The sequence below is a fragment of the Natator depressus genome, chromosome 11 (genome assembly GCF_965152275.1).
Source record: "Natator depressus isolate rNatDep1 chromosome 11, rNatDep2.hap1, whole genome shotgun sequence".
Lineage (NCBI taxonomy): Eukaryota > Metazoa > Chordata > Testudines > Cheloniidae > Natator > Natator depressus.
In genome coordinates, this window is record NC_134244.1 from 62,619,447 (window position 1) to 62,626,913 (window position 7,467).

Genomic DNA, 7,467 nt, shown 5'->3' on the forward strand with positions numbered 1-7,467 from the left:
GGGACTGATCATTCAGAATGTATCAGGGGCACCGTAAAAGAAAAGGCAAGTTGAAGGATGATCTTATTTCTTTTATTTATCTGGACTCTCCACTTCTGCCCCCTCACCCCCATAGTGTAGCAGTTTATGGTAACACATTTTCCCCCTTAAGAGTAACACAAGACGGCAATAAGTTATTATTACACCTCTCTCATTTTCCCTTTTCCATGTGAACACCTTTCTCCCCCAGGTCATAGCCACTAACCTTTCAGCTGAGGACTGCATGGAATGTCCTCCAAAGCTCTTCAAGGTCATTCAGTGGGTCCACACGCTTACTCTTGAATCTTCACAGCATTCTGAGCCCTTGGCAGCTGACGGACTGATCATCAGACCAGGTGTCCTTCTGCACTGCCAGGAGCATCACTATTAGACAACAAAGATAGTTGAGGTCTCCCTCATTTTGCTTCTGCTTTAAATCTGTCATGTCCACTTGGGGGTTCTGTCCTGCATCCACTGTCCTGCTAACTTAGGAAAACCTGATCCTTTTAGATCCCACAGCTTCTGAACTTTTAATTAACTTGACCTGACACTACATAAGGCATCAATATCATTCTCAGCCCCTGATGGCCTGGGGAAAAATCATACCCTGCTGTCATACATGGCAATGCATATATCTATCACGGGGCCACAAAATTGGCCCTTGTTCTTTTTTTATTTTTCCCCTTAAATTGGTCCATTAAAAGAGAATAAAATAATGTTCTTCCTTGCTTTTCTAGTTCAAAGCTTTTGCAAACAATGTGCCCGTACATAAAAGAGATTCAACCGAGCAAACAAATCCAGCCGACGTCTCTAGTGAGGCTCAAGGAAATCTCCATTAGGCTGCACTGTAGTGGAATGATTCCCAATGCTATGCCATGCGTAGGCCACACTCCATTTCCTGTGGCTGACTTGTTAACACTCACTCCCAATATAGCTATGGGAAACGCCCTCCATATTCCTGACTGGCACCTCCCTTTTGACCTTTCAGCTGTGCAGTACTCTCAAGACAATGCAGTAAATTCTATGCAACAGTGCAGGACAAGACAAAAAGAGATGCTGATTGGCTCCTTTTAAAGGATGTTGCTGATCTATCATTCTACAAGGGAGTCTCAACAATCGATTGCATGTGTGAAAGGTAAAAACAAAACCGGTTTCAGAGTAGCAGCCGTGTTAGTCTGTATCCGCAAAAAGAACAGGAGTACTTGTGGCACCTTAGAGACTAACCAATTTATTAGAGCATAAGCTTTCGTGAGCTACAGCCCACTTCATCGGATGCATAGAATGGAACATATAGTAAGATGTGTATATACATACATACAGATAAATTGGAAGTTACCATACAAACTGTGAAAGGCTAATTAGTTAAGATGAGCTATTATCAGCAGGAGAAAAAAACTTTTGTAGTGATAATCAAGATGGCCCATTTAGACAGTTGACAAGAAGGTGTGAGGATACTCAACTTAAGGAAATAGATTCAATATGTGTAATGACTCAGCCACTCCCAGTCTCTATTCAAACCCACGTTAAATACAAACCACACAATTCCTGAGAATGAAATGTGGGCCTAGCTTTTTGCACTTGTAATTTCAGATGTCTATGGCTTTTCACCCGCAACTGAAGTTTTTGTATGTGCAGAAGCTAGGATTTGTGGAAACATGCCAAATCTGCATGTAGCGAATCCTATATTATACCAAATCTGCATATATTGAAATCAGTGGGGTTGCTTATGGAGTAAGATACTGATCAATGTGAGAGAGCCTATCACAGGCTGACCCAGAATAGGGCCTTTTAGGCATGCACAAGTTTGAAGATGAAAAAACTAAGCGGAGTTTGGGAGGCTGAGTGGAGCTTCCTCTGTAAATCTGACCCTTTTCAGCGAAAAGATGAGTGCACTAAACATTGAAAACACCAAAGAATTTAATGTATATCTACTTGTAAAAGAGGCCATGTGGTGTAGTGGCTAGAGCACTGGGATGGGCCTCAGGAGACCTGCTCTGCCACTGGCCTGCTGGCTGACTTTGGGCAAGTCACTTCACTGCTCTGTGCCTCAGTTTCCCCCTCTGTAAAGTGCTTTGCGAGCCGCTGCTGGAAAGTGCTATATGAGAGCTATGTATTATTCCTGTAACTCAGAACCTCTTCTGACTCAACTGTGTTTCCTTCCCTTTTGCAATTGTCACTTTTTTTTATTTAGCACTAATGTAAGAAAATAACTTCTGCTGTCAACAATAGAGCAGGTCAGAAAATAGAATTTCCAGCTCATGAAAAATTCTGACATTTCAAAATATGTTCTTGTCCCGAATCAGGATAACAAATTGAAATCTGGAAATATTTTGCTGAATGAAAATTCTGAAATATTTTGATTCAGAAACATCCAAATGACCTTATCAAACCAAAATGTTTACATTGTGTCAAAATATTTCATTCTGATGATGTCAAAACATTACAGTATAATAGCTGAAACAAAACAAAAAAGTCAAAAGGAAACACTCCATTTCACATTTGAATCATTTCAAACTTTTCCATTGGAAAGGTCATCAAAATAGACACATTCCACTAAACATTTTGCTTTTGATCAAACAGCATTTTCCAATGAACATTTTTAGACCAGCTCTAGTCAACTGTTGTGTTTGTCTTCCAAAAAGTTTAGCAGCTAAGCCCATACCATCAAAGGTACTTAAGTGCCTAATTCCCATTGAAATTAATGCAAATGAGGGGCCTAAATACCTTTGACAATCTAAGTCACAGACCAGTATCTGTATCTGGAGTAACTCTAAAATAGTCAACAAATTAAATTTCATTGGAATGAGAAACAGGGAATGTTTAGAGCAATATAGTCCTTTCCTAAATGCTATAATGAATTCACTTCATTAAAGTGTAGCAACATATAAAGTGGCTATAAAAATTATCTGATTTTTGGAATTGTTTCCCATAAGAAGCCCTGGAAATCCCCTAGCTTAGGTAGTTTAAAGCCATATGATGATCTCATTTGAGCTTACATGGTAGTGAAGAACCCTACGTTGGCAAGGAGATGAACAATATGACTTAATGTTTTTTTTCCCCCTATGATTCTAGGTTTCCAGAAGTTTTGGTTTCTCTGGAAAACACCTGATTGAAACTGCATTTAGTTCACCTTTTTCTGTCTGTCACAGTTATTAGCATCAAAGCAGACTGGTTATCTCATTTTCTTGACCAGAAGTTTGATAGCCAGTGACATCAGAGGAGAGAAGAGCAGAATGAAGGACCTAAGAAAACAGAAGTGGTCTAGTGGTGCCAGAAGGGGAAAGTGAAAGAGTTACCAAAAATCCCGAGAAAACCCAGAGACCAGTAACATCAGCCCATCGGGCCTGATCCAAAGCCAGTTGAAGTCGATAAAAAACTCCCATTGATTTCAGTAGGTTTTGGAGCAGACCCTTAATTGCTTCTCTAATCTAAATCTTCACAGTCTCATTTTCCAGACTAATCAAGACAAAGCTTCACTAATGTCCAGAGGTACAATATTGTATGGCCCTCGTCCAGCAAAGTACTGAAGTCAGTGGCACCCACATTCTGAAAGGTTTCAGAGTAGCAGCCGTGTTAGTCTGTATCCGCAAAAAGAAAAGGAGGACTTGTGGCACCTTAGAGACTAACCAATTTATTTGAGCATAAGTTTTCGTGAGCTACAGCTCACTTCATCGGATGCATGCAGTGGAAAATACAGTGAGGAGATTTATATACACAGAGAACATGAAACAATGGGTGTTACCATACACACTGTAACAAGAGTGATCAGGTAAGGTGAGCTATTACCAGCAGGAGAGCGGGGGGGAAAAACCTTTTGTAGTGATAATCAAGGTGGGCCATTTCGAGCAGTTGACAAGAACATGTGAGGAACAGTGGGGGGTGGTGGAGGAATAAACATGGGGAAATAGCTTTACTTTGTGTAATGACACATCCACTCCCAGTCTTTATTCAAGCCTAAGTTAATTGTATCCAGTTTGCAAATTAATTCCAATTCAGCAGTCTCTCGTTGGAGTCTGTTTTTGAAGTTTTTTTGTTGAATTGCCACTTTTAGGTCTGTAATCTAATGACCAAAGAGATTGAAGTGTTCTCCGACTGGTTTTTGAATGTTATAATTCTTGACGTCTGATTTGTGTCCATTTACTCTTTTACGTAGAGACTGGCCAAACTGGACAATGAACATGGCAGAGGGGCATTGCTGGCACATGATGGCATATATCACATTGGTAGATGTGCAGGTGAACGAGCCTCAGATAGTGTGGCTGATGTGATTAGGTCCTATGATGGTGTCCCCTGAATAGACATGTGGACACAGTTGGCAACGGGCTTTGTTGCAAGGATAGGTTCCTGCGTTAGTGTTTTTGTTGTGTGGTGTGTGGTTGCTGGTGAGTATTTGCTTCAGGTTGGGGGGCTGTCTGTAAGCAAGGACTGGCCTGTCTCCCAAGATCTGTGAGAGTGATGGGTCGTCCTTCAGGATAGGTTGTAGATCCTTGATGATGCGGTGGAGAGGTTTTTGTTGGGGGCTGAAGGTGATGGCTAGTGGCGTTCTGTTATTTTCTTTGTTGGGCCTGTCCCGTAGTAGGTAACTTCTGGGTACTCTTCTGGTTCTGTCAATCTGTTTCTTCACTTCGCAGGTGGGTATTGTAATTGTAAGAACGCTTGATAGAGATCTCGTAGGTGTTTGTCTCTGTCTGAGGGGTTGGAGCAAATGCAGTTGTATCGTAGAGCTTGGCTGTAGACAATGGATTGTGTAGTGTGATCTGGGCGAAAGCTGGAGGCGTGTAGGTAGGCATAGCGGTCAGTAGGTTTCCGGTATAGGGTGGTGTTTCTGTGACCATCGCTTATTAGCACCGTAGTGTCCAGGAAGTGGATATCTTGTGTGGACTGGTCCAGGCTGAGGTTGATGGTGGGATGGAAATTGTTGAAATCATGGTGGAATTCCTCAAGGGCTTATTTTCCATGGGTCCAGATGATGAAGATGTCATCAATATAGCGCAAGTAGAGTAGGGGCATTGCGGGACGAGAGCTGAGGAAGCGTTGTTCTAAGTCAGCCATAAAAATGTTGGCGTACTGTGGGGCCATGCGGGTACCCATAGCAGTGCTGCTGATTTGAAGGTATACATTGTCCCCAGATGTGAAATAAAAAGAAAAGGAGGACTTGTGCCACCTTAGAGACTAACCAATTTATTTGAGCATGAGCTTTCGTGAGCTTAGTCTCTAAGGTGCCACAAGTCCTCCTTTTCTTTTTGCGAATACAGACTAACACGGCTGTTACTCTGAAAGATGTGAAATAGTTATGGGTGAGGACAAAGTTCAGCCACCAGGTTTGCCGTGACATTATTGGGGATACTGTTCCTGACGGCTTGTAGTCCATCTTTGTGTGGAATGTTGGTGTAGAGGGCTTCTACATCCATAGTGGCCAGGATGCTGTTTTCAGGAAGATCACCGATGAGTTGTAGTTTCCTCAGGAAGTCAGTGGTGTCTCGAAGATAGCTGGGAGTGCTGGTAGCGTAGGGCCTGAGGAGGGAGTCTACATAGCCAGACAATCCTGCTGTCAGGGTGCCAATGCCTGAGATGATGGGGCGTCCAGGATTTCCAGGTTTATGGATCTTGGCTAGCAGATCGAATACCCCTGGTCGGGGCTCTAGGGGTGTGTCTGTGCAGACTTGTTCTTGTGCTTTTTCAGGGAGTTTCTTGAGCAAATGCTGTAGTTTCTTTTGGTAACTCTCAGTGGGATCAGAGGTTAATGGCTTGTAGAAAGTGGTGTTGGAGAGCTGCCGAGCAGCCTCTTGTTCATATTCCGACCCATTCATGATGACGACAGCACCTCCTTTGTCAGCCTTTTTGATTATGATGTCAGAGTTGTTTCTGAGGCTGTGGATGGCATTGTGTTCTGCACAGCTGAGGTTATCGGGCAAGTGATGCTGCTTTTCCACAATTTCAGCCCGTGCACGTCGGCGGAAGCACTCTATGTAGAAGTCCAGTCTGTTGTTTCAACCTTCAGGAGGAGTCCACCCAGAATCCTTCTTTTTGTAGTGTTGGTAGGAAGGTCTCTGTGGATTAGTATGTTGTTCAGAGGTGTGCTGGAAATATTCCTTGAGTCGGAGACGTCGAAAATAGGATTCTAGGTCACCACAGAACTGTATCATGTTCGTGGGGGTGGAGGGGAAGAAGGAGAGGCCCTGAGATAGGACAGATTCTTCTGCTGAGCTATTCCCCGCCCTGACTGTTCCTCACACGTTCTTGTCAACTGCTCGAAATGGCCCACCTTGATTATCACTACAAAAGGTTTTTCCCCCTAGCTCTCCTGCTGGTAATAGCTCACCTTACCTGATCACTCTTGTTACAGTGTGTATGGTAACACCCATTGTTTCATGTTCTCTGTGTATATAAATCTCCCCACTGTATTTTCCACTGCATGCATCCAATGAAGTGAGCTGTAGCTCATGAAAGCTTATGCTCAAATAAATTTGTTAGTCTCTAAGGTGCCACAAGTACTCCTTTTCTTTTTCCACATTCTGAAAGTTAGGCATGTCCTGAAGTATGTTGCTGAATCAGAGTCTATAACTCCATTCCCTGCTATTGTGAATTCTGCCTCCATCACAGTGTCCAAATATAGCTCTCCACTTTGCTAACGCTTTTATACAACACTTGATGTTTGAATGCTGGCCGAACATTAACTAATGAATCTTCATTATAGGCAACTAACAAATCTAACTATGTAAGAAAATCAATGATTTATCCTTATCCTTGCTACTAAAAAAAACTAACACATACAAGAAAGAAAGTACACCAGACGTAATACACTGGACCAATGCCTTTTCTCAAGGGCAAAATAGGAGAAATTTGCTTTTGCACGTGAACAAATTTGGCAGCCGTTTACAAATCCATACATAGTTTAGATACAGGGAAACCTGTATTAAATATCACTCCAGAGACTGGCAAAAACTGCCTCTTAAAAGAATCCAGAATTATACTCCTCTAATTTCAGGGAATGCTGTAAGGAGAGGTCATGCCGATTTAATGCCGCAATATTTTATTGTTTGTGCAGCCCTTAAAATACAGTACATAATGAAAATGGTGTTACACCTCCACCATGCCCCATGCTGACTGCTCACATGAAATTAAATGGGTGAAGGTGCAGAGCTCGGGAGAGAGGCTCAACAGCGTTGTAGCTCTGGGATGCCATGTCACATTGTTCACTTGCAAAAGCAACGGTGATGCACGTGCATGAGACCCTGCAGCTCTGAGCATTGCCTTTCTGTAGAATGGGTGCTCCAGATTATACTCCCGTGCACGGACACCACAAAACCAACTGACTCTTGCACGCACAGCAACTTTGAAAGGCATTGTACTGCCGGAGGGACCATTTTAGGCAGTCGCTGGTCAGCACAGTAAAGCAATTTCCTACTAATCGTTAGCTTGCTTTGAAAAGTGCTTGGGGATACTGTG